The following is a 7,326-nucleotide window of genomic DNA, read 5'->3' as shown; positions in this document are numbered from 1 at the left end:
CTTGATCAAGTGATCATTAGCTTTACAATAATGGCAACACCTCATATTTTTTGCGCTTTTCACCAGAATTCCCAGATGAGGTGTTGCCAACAGAAGCATTGGAAATAGGTGATTTGCCACTTGCCGAAGAACCATGAGAAGTGGCTGTTGAGGATCGAGGATATGGCGGGTGATGCCGGAGGCAATCCATGGTGTGGTGCAGCAGAAAAGAACGATAGAGAGAGAGAGAGAGAGAGAGAGAGAGAGAGAGAGAGAGAGAGAGAGAGAGAGAGAGAGTAGAAAGAATAAATAACATGCTATATTTTGATTGAGAGCTTACAATGTATATAAATCCACATAAAGGCCATGCAAACTGGACTTGTAACTAAATCTCTACTGCATGCCTATAAGAGGCTTTTCCCATGGGCTGGCCGACAAGGGCTTGAACCCAATAATCCCCCCCTCAAGCCCGAACTGGACAGACCCCACTCTCATGATACCTCGAGTTTTTGGTATACTCGTCAACCGTGAGTTTTAGGTTCTCTCACAACCAAGGATTTCTCGTGTATCCTTAACCTGGTGCTATGATAAACCCCCCCTTGAACAGATAGGGTGTAGGTCAAAAAATTAGCTACCAATAGATCGAGTTTTTGGTTCACTGCCAAACCTTGGGTTTTAGGTGTACCCAATAACCTCATGAGAAGTGATAACAACAAGCTGAGAACTGACAAAATGGGAGGTCTTACCATTTATGGAAGGCAGTGTCTATATCCCGTACAAATTTTTTGATATGATGATAGCTGACAAGTATGACAATGACTGACAACAAGTAATGTAAAAGAGGCTTTGACTGGAAAACATAATTGTGTTGACAAAACATAACAGATGTATGACACTGAACTAGTAAAATACTTTGTGAAATCTTGTACTGCAACCTCGAAGCAGATTCCATGTGTTGCATCTGTTGATATGCCGAGTGCTTTGAAGAAAATCGTCATGGTCTGCATCACTTGCTGTATTGCTAGTTGTATCTGAACCACTAAACTGGTATACTTGGCATACGCGTTCGAGAGAGGTGTTGCATGTAAATTAAGATGTTGAAATGTTGTAGGAAAGTGCATACTGGCTTGCCTTGCCATCTGATGGCCGTTCAAAATGCTCGATGCACAGAACTCCTTTTGCCAATAGCCACTCTCTTTTGACCAACATGCCCGGACTGCGGCTACGGGGTGTGAATCCCTTTGGTTTAAGGGGCTACTTGAAACAAAAAGAAGCTTTCTGTGTAGCAGTGGCGAGCAGAACAACGTCGATTTCCTATGTGCTTCACAGCGACCTGTGGAGGCTGAGTTAGGCGACGATCTAGTGTCGAAATATGCTCAGACAGCCAGGGCGATGATGTTGACGCTGATTTTGATCGTTTTGGTGCAGTTCGATAGCTTGCTTTCCCTTCTGCAGGCACTGGTTCCCGCACACCGACTCGAGCCGAGAGCACTGGCTCTGATACCATCTGTTGAGGATCGAGGCTATGGCGGGTGATGCTGGAGGCAATCCATGGTGTGGTGCAGCAGAAAAGAACGAGAGAGAGATAAACTCGACACAGTAGAAAGAACAAATCACACGCTATATTTTGATTGAGAGCTTACAATGTATATAAAGCCACATAAAGGCCATGCAAATTGGACTTGTAACTGAATCTCTACTGCATGCCTATAAGAGGCTTTTCCCACGGGCTGACCGACAAGGGCTTGAACCCAACAGTGGCTACATTGTTGTTACCACTTTTTCTCTGAGCAACAATAAAAGCATGTTCAACTGCACGCTATTTAGCCCTGTTTTTTCTTGAAAGTGACTCTTACAACAGCAATGTGCATAATGCATCAAACTTGACAACTTTTGGATTTCCTTGGGTCATAAGTCTCAAGTACTAGCAAAAGTTTGGACAATCTGCACAAGGGAACTGTCAGAAATGTCTTCGCCTACAGAAATAGGTTGCTCATTGATATCCTTGATACCAACAAGAAAAGTGTCCATTTCATCTTCCCCATGCATAATCTTTGACTCCAACTCTTTACGCAACAATGAAATTTTAGCCTCATTGCAACTTGCATAAAGACTAGCTAGAATATCCCAAGCCTATTTTGTAGATTTAGCTGAACAAATGTGAGGATTAATAGTGCACTTCATGGATAACGCAATCAATGCATGAGCCTGTGCATCTCTAACATCCCAACAAGCTTGCTCAGCCGAAGGCAAAACAGCTCTAGCAACAACAACCCTGCCACAAAAACCTGCAACATCCTCAAAACCAGGACGTACATCAGTGTCGTGCACAACAATCCAAACGCCCTTTGACACAAGAACATGTTGCATCATGCAAGACCACATTGGGTAGTTATCCCCATCCAAATTATCCTCATCATCAAACATCTTGAACACATCCGTGTTGTTGTCAGCCATGGAAAATGTATGCACCTAATATTAAAACTGCCCGAAAAGAGGAGAAACAAAGCCAGACCAACACGTGCTATATAGTACAACCCGTAGAAGCCTGTAAGGGACCTGTTATGCAAAAAAGGGCACTGACAAAATGTTGGACGGATATGCCGCGACGGACGTCAACACAACGAGAACTCACCTAACAAGATTTGTCAGCTAAGGACGAAGCTCGACCCGTAGGCGTGTGGAAGCAAGCATAAGGTGTCAACCTACACTCGACCGACTCCTAACTAATTCCTAAAGAGGTCTCTACCAATTGTCTAAGTCACAGCCTTCAAGAGTGTATAAGAGGAAACTTCCTACAACGCTTTCTAGAGCCGAACACCCATCAAACAATCCCGAAACACCACAGAACTTGAAGGAGACCCTACTAACACCAATAGGTCGTTCTCCCTAAGGTCTATGAACCAAAATCCCAACCCAAAACACCCGGTGCAAAATCATGTAGGATGTCTGGCCGAAATTTGCAGGTCTTCGTTTCCGAAATCTAAAGTGCCTAATGTGTAGCTCTACTCAATGTGAACAAGTGGATATGTTGTAATGCAAAATCGGACAACGTATGCTCACCAAACCACCAGATAAAGCTCGTAGAAGGAGCTCGTAAAACCGGACCGTACGCGCGCAATGTAGGTATCAACGCGTAGCTCTCGTCGGGGGCAACACGTTGCACTTCTCCGCACTCGATTTCGACCGTCGGTGCACACGTAGCGTCAAGATGAAGCTCACACTCTCTCTCGTACACAGTACGCTCACTCACAGACTTCAAAACTTCTCTTTAAAAATGACAAAAGGTTTTTTCATTAAGGTCAAAAAGTGGTATATATACCTTATAATTCTCAAACCCTAAAGTTCCAAATCAACCATCTACTCCATCTAACTATCAAAACTGGGATACAATCTGGAAACTTCTGTAAGTCCCAATATTTACAAGGTGAAAAATCAAGTTTCCTCAATAAATGAATAATTACAAAAAATGATAATCTTTCGAGTAGTCAGTTTCCGTGGGGTGTGTCTAGCTTCTAACACTCCTCCCCTCCTTGCTCATGTCGTCCCCGACATGGTTGCTGAGTTGCTTCTTCATCGTATGGTTTCGCGCATCTTGATCAATGATTCGTATCTTGCATGTAGATTCATCATTGTTGGGCCGAAAATATCAGTGTTTATTGTGAAGAAGCCCGTGTAGAACGCTTCTTCAAAGGCCTGGAGGTGATAGGATGGCAGAAACATTATCCTTTGATACAACGCATGTATCACCTCCTTGGAAGGTTGACCAGACAGATCATAGGCACATCTGTAAGTATCTTGGAAGAAGAAGATACTGTCTGTCACCTGGCCATGCTTGAATGTCTCAAATACTACTAGAAGAGTTTTGCAGATTTTCTTCATCATGATGCACGTAAGGTCAGGTGAGCCAGTGAACAATTTGATGGTGCCCGTTAGGGTTTTCACCATGTATTGGACACTTATTCTCTCACCTGCCTTCAAGCCCGACAGCTTAGGATAATTCAGCCAAGTGGGTTGGCTCCTTTGTAATATCTCCTGGGCCTTCCACGTCCTGATCCTTGGTAGAGGGCAAAAGTTGAGGTTGTCTCTGATGTTTTTCGATGCCTCTACCAAATGGATTAGGTATTGTGGGTACTTCGTCAGCCAAGCCTTCCTCCATTTTGGCTGAGAGTTAACTATTAGCCTGACCCCTTCTGGTTGGGAGATATCTGCATTGTAGAGTGGCAATGTAGGCTCTTCTCTAATCCTCTTATTGATGGTGGCAGCTTCATACTTCAACAAAGGATATGGGAGAGAGGGTTGAAGCCATTCGCGCTTGAGGTTGCTGGCGTCAATCTTCTAGATAGTCATGGATTTGAAAACCCTCTGCTCCCATTCCAAGGCTTCCTTAGTCGTCTCTCTGACCTCCACCTCTATTGCTTTACGCAGCTTTTCCTCCTCTTCCTGTGTCAGATCTTGTGGCTCTTGAGAGAATCCTTCTAGGATTTTCTCTTGCATAGGTGTGTCCACAGGATCTGCCACATTTTCTAAATCTATGCCTTCATTGGCCGCTGGCCCTGTGCCTTCTTGCTCTTAGGCTTGCTATCCTCTCAGCTCCTCAATCTGCTTTAGGAGTTTTTGTTTTTCTATTTCAGCTTCTTCTCCCATATTCACGACGAGGTCGTTCAACTCGGCGTTTATCTTCTCCGCCTCCTCGAGCTTTCTTTTGATACTTTCTAATTCCTCTTGCATGGCTTTTTGTTTTTCTTCCATTCTTGTTTGCATAACAATTGACTCCTTTGCCATCATCAATCGTTGCTTTTTCTCTAGAGTCAGCTCTTTCTGAAGTTCTTGTATCTGTTCTTCATACATTTGGCTTTCCGTAGTGATGTGAGTCGAGCTAGTAGCTTTGACTCTGGCAGGAGATGGCCGCAGCCTCTGGATGGTTTGATCTTTCACGTTAAGCTGGTTCTTGAGCTCAAGGACCTCATCCTAGCTGGCTTCTTGATCTATCTCCGCCTTTTCTTTGGTGTTTCGCATTGCTTCAACTTCTTTAGACTCCTCAGCCAGCTGTAGGGTCAGGTTATCCCTTTCCCTCTCGGCATCTATCAATGATTTGCTGAGTTGTTGACATTCCTCTTCAACTCCTTGCATTCTTTGGGCTACTGCCTGATTTTCTTTTTGCATTTCTTGGCATCTTTGCAATGCCCTTGCTAGACTGGCCTGTAGCTCCGCTTCTCTCTCTTTCTGCCTTTGACTTTGTCCTTGTAGAGAGTCTACTTCCAGCTTTATCTTCACTTCAGTGGCCTTGAGAGCTGCCATCTCACTTTCTGAGGCCATGGACTGTGCTCTTAACCCAGTTAACTTCGTCATCACCACATCCCAATCATTGGAGGGTGGGTGCAGGTCCACGGTATCTGTGGCCATCTCTTTTAGTTCTACTAACCTGATGCTTTGCATTTGTTCCTTAGGCCCTGTGCTTGCCAAGTCGAATGCGACTGTGGAAGCCTCTTCTTTTGTGTATCCTGCAGCTAGCAGGTCCAAAAATGTGATGTATTCTTCATTTGACTTTTTCTCCTCACTCTTGGGTTTAACCTCTTCCCTCTCCTGGCTTTGTTCTTCCTAAGACTCTTCCTGGCCTTCATGTTTGTCTTCCTCCTCTTTATCTTCTTGTGGAGGGCTACTAGGAGGTGGTGAGGGCGGTGGGCTGGACTCAGGGCTGGCCGGTAGAGATGTAGGCTTTTTCTTTAGATCTCGATCTACCTTTGTCTTTCTTTCTCTCTCTTGGCTCTCTTGCTCGTCTAGCAGTTTCTGTCGTACCTGCTCCACTTCCTCTTCTGTAAAAGGTACATGCGGGATATTTTCTGATGCGGCATCAAGAATCTCAAAATTTTTAATGTAATCTTCAAATCTATCCCTTTGCACCCTTTAGGATGATCCCGACATTGCTTCTAGAGACGGCTTCCAGAGTTCACTCAAATCGCCTTTAAGGGCCCTTTCTACTCTGAAGCTCTCCATCAGCCGCTCTAGTCTTGCCGCTTTTTGTGACTTTGTCTCTTTTGCCGGCACTTGGGTAAATTCTTTCTTTCCCTTCTTTTGCTCTGGCTGCTCTTCTTGAACAGGCTCTAGCCATCTTTTCAATCTTGTCGAAACCCTTGGTGCTCTTTGTGGCTCGTCTTCTTTGTCTTCTTTGAGCCTCAACCAGTCGTTTTGTGACGGGGGGTCAGGCCATCTTCCTTTTGCGTGCAATGCCCCATAAATCACCTTAGTGATTAGTTCTCCTGGCACAATATATGTGGGCTTCTTGTTACCCATCTTCACTAGGTTGTCATGTATATATGCTGCATAATTGATTATCTTTGGAGTGCTCTTCATCATTGCCCAAGTGAATGTCGTGGCAATTGCTCCTAGCGGCATTCTGTACTTTTGTGGCCGCTTTGTACACATATGGAAGTATTGGTTGTACAACTAACTCATGATTGCCACTCTTGGGTTGGCAATATCTTCAAAAGTGTAGTTACCTTTCTTCTCAGTGTACACTTTGACATCATCCCTTCTTTTAGTTACAATATCCCCCTTGTTGGAGAGGTCTAGTGCATCTGCTACAACTTGCTCGGTGATGATTATTTCTGTTTCTGGCCTGTCTTGTAGATCGGTTACTCTGGCCACTCCATCTTCTTTGATGGTCATCACAAACTCCCAGACTCTCTTTATGTCAACCCCTGCCGACACTGCTTCAAAATAGTTGTGGAGATCAATCTTCTCCAAGTACCCGGCCATCTTGCTTCTTACGAACTCATTGAGTTCCCGCGGTAGCATTGGTAGCTCGATCACATTCCCATCAGTGTCTTTGAACACTCCTTGGTAGATCTTTAGGTCGTTGGACTCTAGCAGATCTTCTTGGATCCATGTGCTGGTGGGCTTTAGTGTTCCTTCTGGTATGACGAAGGGCTCCACTTCTTCTAGGTAATCCTTAATGGTCATTCTTTTCTTTTTTGCCAGTGACTTCGCGACTGCCATAGATCTTGTTGCACTCAGTAGTCCGAAGTTAGCGTTTTTTCCATATTAGCTGAGAAACTGAGTTTTAACTATCCAAATGACTTGAAAATTGAAAATAAAGCTTAAAAGGAACTTGTGAAGCTGTGCATGTGCTCACAGTGCCATTCTGGCCAAAAAATTTCATTTAGACATCCTACGCGTAGGATGTCTTTTTCATCAGAATTGGTTGATACTTGACATGCTGGTAGTGCATGGCTTATGGAACATGGCTATGTGCTTGGATATGGATTTGGGCATCAAAAAGTGGATTTTTTTGGGCTGATTCAGGCTTTAGGTCACAAATTGGGTAGAAAGTCCATAACATGTAAC

Source organism: Adiantum capillus-veneris, chromosome 9 (genome assembly GCF_014529385.1).
Source record: "Adiantum capillus-veneris isolate H3 chromosome 9, ASM1452938v2, whole genome shotgun sequence".
Taxonomy (NCBI): Eukaryota; Viridiplantae; Streptophyta; class Polypodiopsida; order Polypodiales; family Pteridaceae; genus Adiantum; species Adiantum capillus-veneris.
Note: the sequence above shows the minus strand (reverse complement) of the source record.